At 32.2% G+C, this 14,824-nt stretch overlaps 1 long non-coding RNA gene across 5 annotated transcripts; it reads right to left on the reverse strand.

The window, feature by feature from the left end:
- Positions 1-5,375: 5,375 nt before the first annotated feature.
- Positions 5,376-11,460, reverse strand: LOC139870349 (uncharacterized). 5 transcript variants are annotated; one of them, XR_011766543.1, is made up of 6 exons: positions 11,236-11,460; positions 10,288-10,582; positions 9,926-10,003; positions 9,756-9,833; positions 8,803-8,928; positions 5,376-8,672 (listed from the first exon to the last, which is right to left on the reverse strand). It is a non-coding gene; the product is annotated as an uncharacterized lncRNA (long non-coding RNA). The 5 variants fall into 5 exon arrangements; XR_011766545.1 differs by having other exon boundaries at positions 5,376-7,805; positions 8,394-8,928; XR_011766544.1 differs by having other exon boundaries at positions 5,376-6,611; positions 7,671-8,928.
- Positions 11,461-14,824: the final 3,364 nt, after the last annotated feature.

The raw sequence follows: 14,824 nt of genomic DNA on the forward strand, positions 1-14,824 counted from the left end.
TTTTACCCATAACTTCTTCATTTTAAATCCGTTCTGAGTGAATCAAATTGCTATGGTTTCATATTGAACTCTATTTTATGAATCTATACATAAAAAGTATAGGTTTATAGTCAGAAAAATAAGTTACAAGTCGTTTTTGTAAAGGTAGTCATTTCAGTCGAAAGAACGACGTCTAGATGACCATTTTAGAAAACATACTTCCACTTTGAGTTTAACCATAATTTTTGGATATAGTTTCATGTTCATAATAAAAATCATTTTCTCGAAATAACAACTTTTAAATCAAAGTTTATCATAGTTTTTAATTAACTAACCCAAAACAGCCCGCGGTGTTACTACGACGGCGTAAATCCGGTTTTACGGTGTTTTTCGTGTTTCCAGGTTTTAAATCATTAAGTTAGCATATAATATAGATATAGAACATGTGTTTAGTTTATTTTAAAATTCAAGTTAGAAGGATTAACTTTTGTTTGCGAACAAGTTTAGAATTAACTAAACTATGTTCTAGTGATTACAAGTTTAAACCTTCGAATAAGATAGCTTTATATGTATGAATAGAATGATGTTATGAACATCATTACTACCTTAAGTTCCTTGGATAAACCTACTAAAAAAGAGAAAAATGGATGTAGCTTCAACGGATCCTTGGATGGCTCGAAGTTCTTGAAGCAGAATCATGACACGAAAACAAGTTCAAGTAAGATCATCACTTGAAATAAGATTGTTATAGTTATAGAAATTGAACCAAAGTTTGAATATGATTATTACCTTGTATTAGAATGATAACCTACTGTAAGAAATAAAGATTTCTTGAGGTTGGATGATCACCTTACAAGATTGGAAGTGAGCTAGCAAACTTGACAGTATTCTTGATTTTATGTAACTAGAACTTGTAAAATATATGAAGAACACTTAGAACTTGAAGATAGAACTTGAGAGAGATCAATTAGATGAAGAAAATTGAAGAATGAAAGTGTTTGTAGGTGTTTTTGGTCGTTGGTGTATGGATTAGATATAAAGGATATGTAATTTTGTTTTCATGTAAATAAGTCATGAATGATTACTCATATTTTTGTAATTTTATGAGATATTTCATGCTAGTTGCCAAATGATGGTTCCCACATGTGTTAGGTGACTCACATGGGCTGCTAAGAGCTAATCATTGGAGTGTATATACCAATAGTACATACATCTAAAAGCTGTGTATTGTACGAGTACGAATACGGGTGCATACGAGTAGAATTGTTGATGAAACTGAACGAGGATGTAATTGTAAGCATTTTTGTTAAGTAGAAGTATTTTGATAAGTATTTTGAAGTCTTTCAAAAGTGTATAAATACATATTAAAACACTACATGTATATACATTTTAACTGAGTCGTTAAGTCATCGTTAGTCGTTACATGTAAGTGTTGTTTTGAAACCTTTAGGTTAACGATCTTGTTAAATGTTGTTAACCCAATGTTTATAATATCAAATGAGATTTTAAATTATTATATTATCATGATATTATCATGTATGAATATCTCTTAATATGATATATATACATTAAATGTCTTTACAACGATAATCGTTACATATATGTCTCGTTTAAAAATCATTAAGTTAGTAGTCTTGTTTTTACATATGTAGTTCATTGTTAATATACTTAATGATATGTTTACTTATCATAGTATCATGTTAACTATATATATATCCATATATATGTCATCATATAGTTTTTACAAGTTTTAACGTTCGTGAATCACCGGTCAACTTGGGTGGTCAATTGTCTATATGAAACATATTTCAATTAATCAAGTCTTAACAAGTTTGATTGCTTAACATGTTGGAAACATTTAATCATGTAAATATCAATCTCAATTAATATATATAAACATGGAAAAGTTCGGGTCACTACATATTATACATGTATTCTAATATATTATGTAATCTTGGGATACCATAGACACGTATGCAAATGTTTTGACATATCATATCGACCCATGTATATATATTATTTGGAACAACCATAGACACTCTATATGCAGTAATGTTGGAGTTAGCTATACAGGGTTGAGGTTGATTCCAAAAATATATATACTTTGAGTTGTGATCTAGCCTGAGACGTGTATACACTGGGTCGTGGATTGATTCAAGATAATATATATCGATTTATTTCTGTACATCTAACTGTGGACAACTAGTTGTAGGTTACTAACGAGGACAGCTGACTTAATAAACTTAAAACATCAAAATGTATTAAAAGTGTTGTAAATATATTTTGAACATACTTTGATATATATGTACATATTTGTTATAGGTTCGTGAATCGACCAGTGGTCAAGTCTTACTTCCCGACGAAGTAAAAATCTGTGAAAGTGAGTTATAGTCCCACTTTTAAAATCTAATATTTTGGGATGAAAATACATGCAGTTTTATAAATGTTTTACGAAATAGACACAAATAATTGAAACTACATTATATGAGTGAATGATCGAAGCCGAATATGCCCCTTTTGCTTGGTAACCTAAGAATTAGTAAACCGATCTACTAATTGACGCGAATCCTAAAGATAGATCTATTGGGCCTAACGAAACCCATCCAAAGTACCAGATGCTTTAGTACTTCGAATTCATTTTTATCATGTCCGAAGGATTTCTCGGAATGATAGGGGATATTCTTATATGCATCTTGTTAATGTCGGTTACCAGGTGTTCACCATATGAATGAATTTTATCTCTATGCATGGGATGTATATTGAAATATGAAATCTTGTGGTCTATTATTATGATTTGATAATATATAGATTAAACATATAACTCACCAACATTTTTGTTGACGTTTTAAGCATGTTTATTCTCAGGTGATTATTAAGAGCTTCCGTTGTTGCATACTAAAATAAGGACAAGATTTGGAGTCCATGCTTGTATGATATTATGTAAAAACTGCATTCAAGAAACTTATTTTTGATGTAATATGTTCTTATTGTAAACCATTATGTAATGGTCGTGTGTAAACGGTATATTTTAGATTATCATTATTTGATAATCTACGTAATGCTTTTTAAACCTTTATCGATAAAATAAAGGTTATGGTTGTTTTAAAAACGAATGCAGTCTTTGAAAAACGTCTCATATAGAGGTCAAAACCTCGCGACGAAATCAATTAATATGGAACGTTTATAATCAATATAAACGGGACATTTCAAACATCACTTATCCAGCTCTCTCCCCCTTTTGTCGAAGCAAAAAGGTTAGCTCCCCCTGGAACTCAGCTCGCCCTAAGACAAATGCTCCCCCTTGAACCGTAAACGGTGGAAAGTAACAACCACAACATATAAAACCACACATATTTTATTCACTAAAGAGAATAAGTCACTACACCACTTATTATGCATCAAACAAAAGTATAGATGAGATTTAAGAGTCGTGATCAGAGAGGTGAAGATTTTCTCTAAAGATGTTCTCAAGTTCGTTTAATTTTCGACCAATTTTCAGAATGTTTCCATGAATTACCTGTTTTTTCCCTTAGGTGATAGAGAGCAAAAGTTAGAGGGATATTCGAGTAACTGTTCATGGACCTGTGTGGTCAAAGCTCTACATATTGTGTTTAGGCCCGTGTTCAGTTAGGGGTAGTATCGGGAATTTTGTTTTGAGTCCAGACTTATTGACTTATAATTAGATTAATGGTGTAGATTAAGGGGTAGTGGTTGTCATTTCATTAATCTAATGGTGGAGATTACAAGTTGAATTTAATGATATCTACTTTCTTTTAATTAATGTATAAAGAGATTCTTCTAATAAAATATTTTTTGTTTTTGAAAAGCAAACAATTATAGTATACCAATAAAGAGCGAAATAAAATAATTTACTAATATATCCTAATCTATGTGTCTTCAATAAGAAATATATGATTATTTGATTTATTATTGAAATATATGATTATTTGATTTATTATAAGTTTACCAGAGCGAATAATATTTTCTAAAATAATTCCAGCCATAATGTAGGGAGTGTATATTGTATTAAAATAATTATTATAAATTTATAATGACCGATTTATAGTTTTAATTCTTTTTCATATTCTATAGCTAAGTGATTTTTATAACACTATTTTTGATATATCTACCTAAATTTAATATACTGTACTTAAATGATATGTTACATAATTTTTTTTATCAGAAATTATTAAAGAATATTTTTAAAAAGAAGAATGAAATAATAGTGGATTTATTAAAAAAATAATAATAATTTCCCATTCTATAACCGAGAGAACATAAATATAAATAAATACTAGTAGTTTAATACCCGCAACTTTGCGGGTTCTGAACTGAAAATTAGTAATTGGTTTCGTCATAATGGTAACATGAATATATACAAAAGACAGTGCGCGAGAAACATATAATCAACATTCTAATACATATAACCCAAATTGCTTACCGAGTTAATGTGCCGAATAGTAACATCAGTAACGGTGTTGATGCATGCTAGTTTTTTGGTAAGCATCATGTGCCAACTCATGAACCCGTCAATCACAATTTCCTCGTTTCGCAAGATCAATGATTGATTAAAAATCTTAAACATATGCAAATCCAACAATCTTAAAATCATGACAAAAAACATGTAAAAGATCTTCATCATCTTGATGGTACTAATTTGGATTTATAAATAACTAAGAGATTAAACATAAAAGCAAAAACATCAAAACTCATTGGCATTTAGAAGGAACAAGATCTAAGTATTAACAAACCCCCCCAAACGATAGCATATTATGGTTTTTGGGATTGAATGATGAAGAAATTGTCGGGGTATTGTGGTGATTCAAGTATTGTTGCGTTGCGGAGCACTCGCTTCGCGTCGGGGGCTCCGTTTTGAATGCGAGTTAAAAAAAAAGTCTTGATCTATTTTGTAAAAAATAATTTTTTTTCGACATCTAACATTGAAGGGTTGTTCTTTTTGTGAAAGTTGCTTCTTTTAGCGTTCGGGTTTTATTTATAAAAAAAAAAGTTAGTAAAGTGGGGGTTCGATTTGTATTTTAATAAAAGTTAGGGGGTTTAGTTTGTGAAATTTGAAAAAAATATACGGATAAAGTGGGAGTTCGATTTCTATTTTAATAAAAGTTAGGGGTTAAGTTTGTGAAAATTGAATATTAGTAAAAAAAAAGTTAGTAAAGTGGGGTTCGATTTGTATTTTAATAAAAGTTAGGGGGTTAAGTTTATGAAATTTGGGAAAAAATATACGTATAAAGTGGGGGTGCGATTTGTATTTTAATAAGAGTATAAAGTGGGGGTGCGATTTGTATTTTAATAAAAGTTGAGGGTTAAGTTTGCGAAAAGTGAAAAAGGAATAGTACTATTCATTTGTTCTTTGCCTTTTTAGATATAGGTATATAATATATGAATCAAAACTCATTGGCATTTAGAAAGAATATATGAATCAATGACTTGAGTTGAGCCACGAGTAAACAACCATCACCAAACACGTGATGGTTACTAAAATAGTCGATAAACGGTTACACAATATTGAGCGAACAAATTATAAATTCAGTAGAAGTTTATACAATAACTTGGTTAAGGAACTCTATCCCCTTCACACACGCACAGCGCGCGCGCGCACGCACGCAAACTTAGTTGAGGAACTACTTCCAAAAAATTAGGAAAGAACATCTACTTCGTCATCATTTGTCATACAAGAAGTATCCATCCTTCGAAAATTAACTTTCCGAGAAACATTAGTACCAACAGTAGCATTAAGATATGATTTTTGGACACCTGGTGGCATACCTCCATCATCAGGTTCCCTCAGCATGGTTATGGTGTTTTACGTCAACATGGTTTGCACTAACGAATGTTTCATTATTAGCATCCTTCTCTACAGAATCAGAGTGCACACTCACATATTAAATCAGGTTGACATTGAGATCAACCCCCTCAACTAACTTTGGTGGATCCTAAATGCCACCAATCTCTTCTGCTGAAGAGTCACTCGAACATTCGAGAGCCTTATGTTCAATCCTTCAGTCTCTTTTGATGAATCAGTCGTACCAAAACCAATCTTCCTATTCCGCAAAACCCTAGGTACCGTTTCAACAATCCTTTTTTCCTTCTTCCCTCCAGAGTTCTTTCCCATAGCCACACACCTTGTAACACAACCACAAACACAAACAGCTAACAAGAAAGATTAATTGAGACGATCATAATCAATGATCAGAAGAAAACGAAAAAAATCGCCTCCAAAAATGACCAATTACATCAGCAATCTCATCACTATATATCTCAATATCACACTTATCTATAATAAAAAACTCACAATAAACACCGGTTAACAATAATAGATTGGAGAAGAAGAATTGCAATTTCTATTTGAAACTCTAAAGAACTAATGTCTTCACCTTTCGATTGAATGTAGATATAAAATAAAATAGATCAAAATGATTGGTTACCACCTTTCGATAACGCCGATGTAATGGATTTGAATGGAAACTGACAAGCGCTAAGTGGTTGTACTGATATGATTGAATCTGTTAGCTATTTACAACTGGATTTGCCCCAACAAACATTGTTTACGTGATAAAAAATGGCAGCAATTCTCTACAAAAGTACCTCAACTGTTACATTTGAATCAATTCCACCTATAAAAGAACATTCGTTGTCAACAACGTTGATCAATAAAAGAACATTTAATCAAAAACAAGTGTCCGATAACGAAACTACATTAACCAGAAAACTAAAATGATGCTCCCTAATCGACACCATTTTAACATGTCCTACATATTATTAAGCAAATAAACCAGTTAACTTTTGAACATTTTTCAGTATTTATCTAAAACAATCTACCTAATACTATTACAACTAAATTTGAAACTTACAGGTTACTCATATTAGTCAGTGAACTGAAGTATTCCTCATCACATACCCACAACTGTCATCTCATTCTAAAATATTACATGTATTGGTCCCTATGAAATATCATCCAACCCACCCTTTTGTTTACTATTGGCTATGTCTGATACCATAGGTATGTTTTCGCCTACTTCCGAAGTTATATCGCGGGCATTAGCAAACTTGTTAACCCCCCACAATATTATGCGGCCACGAAAAAAAGTATATTTGTGAATTACTTTTCTACTTCAAGCTCAATCATCTAAATGAGCGCGATTTGAATATATGAAGTATATATAATTGATCAGTGGTCACATGTTACTAATAGCGGTCATAATAATAATAATCAAAATTAGTTGGACAAATATACTATAGCTTACTTCACAAGCTAAATTTTACAATTTAGTATACAGGCTTCAAAGTAACGAACCATGCATTCAGGTTCAACAACTTTCATGTAAGTGGAACGTAAAAAGGATAAGGTACGCGCATTTAATGTTCAGGTTTAAAAATTAACAATTATTTGTATGTAAAATAACCAAACTCGTTGAGGCATTCAGTATGATTGCCAAAGCTTTTGTTCTCATTAGCAACATTGTGTCATCTTCCATCAAAGATAATCGTCAATAACAAAAAAATAATAATAACAATAAGGATAACCCTAATTTTTAAATAAAAATAAGGGTTTGTGTTATTATTAACTGTTCAAGGTGAATATGTCAACTAATTAGGTTTCCACGATCTTATTAATGTCAGTTCAGCCATTGGTAATATAAAAATAACATATCAAAACCAGAATTTGGACAAACCTTTTCGCTAAATCAGAGTACATGAATCGAGAAACCTGTAGCCACATATAAAATCCTTTAAATTTTATAGCCAATGATCATACCTTGCACAGCCACATTTCTCACAAACATTTCATCATACACCTTTAAAGCACTCTGAGAATCACCAGGCCGCATAACCATCATCATATAATAATTATATCACTATCAATATTAATAGGCTATATATCAATATTAATTTATATTCTGGTAGTTATCCCACATCGGCCAGTGGACTAAAAATTAAGTCGATTATAATAGCTTGGGTAACTCATCCCCTTGAACTAAAAATTAAGTCGATTATATAACTTTTGGGGTTGTAATGGGCTCTGGTCTATTAAACTCTTTAAATGCGAAGGATTTAGATATTCTAGGGAACTAAAATCTCAATTCTCATTCTTTTTTTAAGTAAAAGTTGGAACAATTCATCACATATAGCACAAGTAAATTACAACCAAAAGCGCGTTACAAATCCGACCCTATAGATTTCTTTATTTTTGTGCTTATTTGCTTATAGAACTTATAAAAAGCCAATTGCTCATTTTTATCGGCTTTTAAGCTTATCAAATTGAGCTTATCAACCTTCCGATAACTCAATAAACCCGTAAGCCTCAAACTAAACCAACATTACTTGCATAATTTATATTAATAAAATATCATAATATCTTAAAAAGGCTTAAATAAACATCAAATGTGTGTACTTACAACAAAACCCAATTCCCATCAAGAAGCTCAACAGAATCCGTTGGCGCATTTGTCTGATTAACAGATTCACAAGCTCCAAAATTTCCGCCCTTTCCTCTTGCGAAGCACTGAATCCCATTCCAGTTCCATAAACACTATCCACCAAACACCTCTTCAAGTCTTCAACTTTACCATCATCCTCCACACTAACATCCTTACTAACCGGAGTTCCGTTACCGGAATACTCAATTTTCGGTTCAGGTGAACGTGAGCCCCACTCGTCATCGTCTTTTGGTGGATCTGAGCTAGACAATTTGGTTAACGGGCAGGAATCAAATTGAATATTGTATAAAACTGTATTAATTATACTATCTTCATATAAATCCTATGTATTTAAAATTGAAAGCAAATCGATAGATATATTATGTACCTGTAACCCGTCAGATGTAGGGAGATTGGTAACGATGATGAAGGAATTCATAATCACATGAAATACAAACTTTTCCTTCAACTTATTATAATAAAGGACTATCTATATCAACATTACCATTCAGGCCTGCAAATTGTACCCATACTGATAATGTCATTAAAAATAGCAACTTGATCCCTATTATAGTCACAATGAACATGTGCAGTTGATATCAATTTAGATAGGTTGTTTAATGGTTTGATGGGTGAGGATAAGGTTTGCTCATGCTATCAAACACGCCAATACCTTGGAGATACTGTCAATGTGTCAATGCAATGTTAAACAAACTCTCAAATATACTGATGAATATTCACAGATACTTCCATATTATCAAAGTTTTCGAAGTTCGGATAATCCGGTAAACTAATTTGTTTTCTAGTCGAAGGTTCTGGAATCTAGCATCCTCACAGTTATACCCTCAATTGGATCTCACGTTTTCTGATAAAAAGATGAAGTCAGAGAACAATCCATTTAGTCATTATTTTTAGAGACCCTAATCTAGGGACGTAATGCGGTGACAAATTTATAGATAGATCTCAAGGTAGTGAAAAAAGATTAATAACTGACAAAAATTCAAGTTAAACATCTATTATTAGTTCAGCTTTAACTACACGACTAATAAACACCTAATATATTGAGCGGGTTAAACAAATTTGTACAGACATTTGACATCAGATTTCACTTTTGATCATATGTTTACATAAAATGTCATTTCACAAAAATTCCTAAGAGCCCTAAAATCAAGATGTCAAGTGGCAAAGGAGCAAGTGAGTGACCACCAAGATGTGTTGTAACAAACAAATCTTCTTGAGCAAGAACCTAATGCCCTTACCAATGTATTAATAATAAACTATCACTACCAACTACAAAAATTCCATATGTCATAAATTATAAGTATTGGGAAGTGAGTTTACCTTGGGTCCCTTTATAGCCATATAGTCATCTTCATGCATCTCTATGAAATCACGAGACATCCATCATTATGGATATATCTACATATATATACAACATCATAAGCATTTTTACTAAAATATTGAACATCACAAAAATAAAGTGTACGCAACAAATTCAAATTGATGTGTACCTTAATATCTTACTCATTGTCTCTCACATCAGAGTCCACGGTGGTTTAATGACTTTTTCTCCTTGGCTATCTTTACCCCTGAAGTTCAAAACAAGGTACGGAGTAAATAATACACATAAATATTTTTCATTTAGCACATGCCAAACCTAGTACAACCCATACTTTAATATTACACTTAGAATTCTTAGTTTGACTAACTAAATGGAAAGCAGACTTACAGTCATGATTGATGGGATTTTTTATCCAAATCGAAACATAGCTAATAATGATTTTTTATCCAAATGAATTGCATTCAACACTTCAATACATTATTATCAACACATCCCTATGAATGAAGATATTGGTTAATGAAATATAAGCACCTGTTCTCATGGTGTTTTAGTTCATATAACTTTCTTGATATTGCTTGTTTCACACTTTTCCTGTAATCCACAAACATAGTGGGCATGAAGTGATCTTTTCCAAAGTTTGCAAGAAATTCCAGAAATCCATCATTCTTGAAACATGATAACAATCCATCAAGATATTGCACAATGATGGTTAATCATTTTGTTCAATTAATGTAAACCTATATTTCCCTAGTTGAGAATACTTTTGAGGCATGATATCTGAGGTCCTTTAGAAGATCCTCCATATACACAAACTCATCGAACAACCCTGAATTTTACATCATCAGATATGACATCAAAGATCTGTCAGAGTCAGCCCAAGTTAGCTAACCTGGAATTCATATAAAATTCATATTATCTAAAAATCAAATCCTAGAAAAAAGGGAAGAAAAAAAAAACTAAAACACTAAAAAAAAAAAGAATAAGGTAACAGTACCATTCTATTCAGGTACAATTTACAACTACTTCTTACGGTTGATCATGTATAAATACTGAAACCCCATAAAAACCACAATTTGAATCCACCAATTTTACAACTTCATAATTCTCTAATTTACTGCGATAACTACCACTTTGAATGTCAAGTAAGAGGGCTAACAATATCATCTCTTATTGACCTAATTCTAGAAATCTGTAAGAAGGTTAAAAACACCCAACATATAAAGATAGAAAATTAGAACTCTAGAACTCCATAGTATAACAATATTTATTGAAAGATAGCGTAACCTACATACAAAATCGACGGCTCTTTTAACGACATAGAATCGATAGAATTTATGATGAATGATGTAATTTATAAACAAGTTCAGAGAAGCACTATAAGAACAAATTGTTACAAGCCGTAGAAGATTATCAACTAATAAAATCCTAAAATGTTATTAAAAGATTCACAAACAATAAAAAGTAACACAAAGATCAAACCTGGTAAAACGTTATTCCTTTTTTTTTAGTTTGGTGACAGTGAAGATTATGTAAACGAATTCAAATCGTTAATGAGGCATGAAGTAACTGAAAACCCCAATTTAACGAAAATCCCTAATTTTGCCACAAAAAACCTAAAATGGATGTTATGCTTTGAATTTCTACTCCAACTAATGATGGTTTGAAATGTGGAATGAATCCTTAATTTAGTGTCTGTGAATTGAAAAGATGATAGGCGACGATGATGAGATATTGAATTGAGGGAGAGAAAACAAAACGGTTACGGATGTAAAACTGATTTATAGGGTAATTTAGGAAGAACACCTAAATCTAACATGACAGAGAATTCTCACATCAGATAAATGTGAAGCTTTGGATCAATAAAGAATATTTTCTTTTAAGGGTGGGGATTACTGTTTTAATGAATTATATTAATTTATATTAATATTAATTGCTGACTCAAATATAACTTCTCTACCTTTTACAAAGCATGAAGTTTATATCTGACATGTCAGTCTGATATGGTCCCACACTACCATTTTCCGGGTGTAATTTTTAAAAACCCGGATGAAAATACTACTTAAATCCAATGTCAAGACACGTGTCCATTCACACTCTTATGTGTACCATCTATTACGGGAAAAAAAACAATCACTCTGTACGTTCATCTCTCAAACCCAAATCCTTCCAATCGACGATTGGTTAATCCGGAAAAACTTTTAGATGACGCCGCTACAGCCAATTAATCGGCGATTTAATCACCAACAAAATGATATAAACTTTGTTTCCAAATTCCTATGTTCTTAAAAAAAATCGGCGCATCTCAAGGTTCTCGATTCCGGTGGGTTTTTCCACCATTAGTTGCGTAATCTGTCTGTATTTGGTGTCCGGTCTATAGAAAACTTACGGATTGTTGATTTTCCTGTCAATTCATCGGCGGTTATTGGTTTCAAATATGTCAAAAGCTTTCATCTGTATACAGCACCAATTATCAGATTCAGGTAATCAATTCTGTTTAATCATACTAATGTATGATTAGCTTTATCATGAATTTCATAAATTATACAACATTATATACGTTTCATTACTGCTCAGATGTTCATGTTGGCCTGAGACGGACGCCGTTGTAATTTTTAGGTCGTATTAAAAAAAGGGATTTTTTTTTCAATTAACCATGTATAATAGATGTTTTAATTTTTAAACCAATTTACAGTGCAAGTGCTTCGAGTCAGTCTGACCCTCTTTATCATCTTTAGAAAACTTGGTTCATACTATCATCATATTGTACATGACTAAGTGTTTGGTCTGTTCACTTTTTTATTTTAAGTTTGTTTAGACTTTTATAGTTTGTTAAGTTATGGACTAAAGAAACATTTTATTATCTAATAGGTGTTTTGAATAGGATGTTTGTGATTGGTTCGTAGTGTCTTTAAATTATTTATTTGTAATATGTGTTGTGAATTGTGAAAACGATGGTTGTGAATTGTGAATAGAATGGTATTCTTATTTTTATTTGTAATATGTGTTGTGAATTGTGAATAGGATAGTCTTTTAGTTATTTATGCGATCAGGTTGTGAATTGGTTCTCTACAAGAAATGGTGCCAGAATGTTAAAGTAGCAGTGAGTCAGGTAGTTGCCATGGACTATTTTTACAGGTGTCATAATGGGTTACATACAAGAAACGGGTCATATTTTAAAACTGTAGAAAGGTTAATTTTCACTTGAGCAAAATAACATATACTTTTATATATAACATTTTGTCAGGTTGTATATCACTTTGTTTTGACAAATTTGACCACTTCCACTCAGCATATATGTCCAGTTTTATGTAGCATGTTTTACTACTTACCAAATTTCACCAACTTGACTAACCCTAGGATCCGGATATGTGTAGAGCAAAATGCATTTTTTAATGTAACTGCAATGCAATTTGTTATGCTATAATAATAATAATAGTGAATATTCACTTAAGACTTATTTTCTTTGTTAACTCATTTGACCACTTTGACTTTTTACTAAAACAAATTGTAATACACTTTTAAATATAACAATTAATTAAGTTGTACACCACTTAGGCTTGACAAATTTGATCAGTTTGAGTTTTCATAGTTGATCAGTTTTACTTACCAAATTTGACCAATTTGATTTATTTTCCATAGTTGATCACTGAGTTAGAGTTAGAGTTGTTATTTTCCAAATTCTGACCAGTTTTACATACTTGACCAATGAATTAGAGTTGTTATTTTCCTAATGTACAATAAAATTATTGTTAGAGTTACAAGTTCAGATGGCTAGAATGTGATTGATTTTTGCGTTAAATTTTGTATGTTGTTGCAGATGACCTTTAGTCAATGTTGTGACGCCCCGTACTAAATCATCATGTACGGACCATCAACAACAGGATCATTACAAGGTTAAGTACTATATGCGATTTCAAAAAAAGTTTGCATTCATTAATAAAAGGTGACGTCATAACTAACGTCAAATGTTTTACATCTCAAAAGCATGCTTCGCTAAGTAGAAGCAAATCATAAGTGTACGTGACCCCAAAGGTCGTTACATTACATAGTTCAAAAGTATAAATGTTTGAATGCAAAGATAAGTAGTTCATGCGTTGACAACTCTAAGCAGCGGGTGTCTACAGCACAACTAGTATGATAGCGGAAGCGACCTCAAGCACCTGAGAAATACATGCTTAAAAACGTCAACACAAAGGTTGGTGAGCTATAGTTTAAGTATAACAGTAATGTAAGTAGGCCACGAGATTTCAGTGCTACAACGAGCGTTTCAAAACAGTAATCCAAATCAGTATGTTTAAGTATATGCTCAACCGTGGGCACTCGGTAACTAACTTAACGTTTATACCCCCTGAAAGTACACTTGGCAAGTGCGTATGTCTACGAAGTATTAAACACTCGTTAAATGCTAGCGCGACTAGCCCGAGTGGGGATGTCAAACCCTATGGATCCATATCTAAGATTCGCGTTCACCGGTTCATAAACCAATGATTAAACGTTACCGAGCTAAAGGGAATCTTTCTGCCGTTATATAACCCACACATATATAAGTTTAAGTACTCGTGCCTAGTATGTAAAACATAAAATCCGCATGTATTCTCAGTTCCCAAAATAAGTTAAAGTAAAAAGGGAATGCTATAACTCACAATGATATGTAGCGGTAAAGTAGTAGTCGGGAAAGGTGTGCAAGTAAATGGTCCGAAGTCCTCAACCTAAGTCAAATAGTACTAAGTCAGTAAATCGTCTTAGTAGGTTTAAAAGTATGTAATTAAGGTCTTAAGGGTCATCATCATTCATCATCAAACAAAAGGCGTAAAGTAAGTTTCGTTTATGAAAGTAGTTTTCAACAAAGTCTGATTTCAGTCAGTCACCACGGCCTCTACCCTTACTGAATTAAGGTGAGACCAGTGGCCATGGCTCCGTCTATGAGTCCCTTAAGTGTGGTAAAATTTACAGAAGCAAACTCGTCTTGGTTTGACCGTGGCGACGGTCTAAGTGCGAGTAGGTCAGAAATTTCTGCACAACGTTAAAGGACATAGTAACGATCGGAGGGCCATAAATCCTAAACCGT

Source organism: Rutidosis leptorrhynchoides, chromosome 1 (genome assembly GCF_046630445.1).
Source record: "Rutidosis leptorrhynchoides isolate AG116_Rl617_1_P2 chromosome 1, CSIRO_AGI_Rlap_v1, whole genome shotgun sequence".
In the NCBI taxonomy this organism is placed as follows: Eukaryota; Viridiplantae; Streptophyta; class Magnoliopsida; order Asterales; family Asteraceae; genus Rutidosis; species Rutidosis leptorrhynchoides.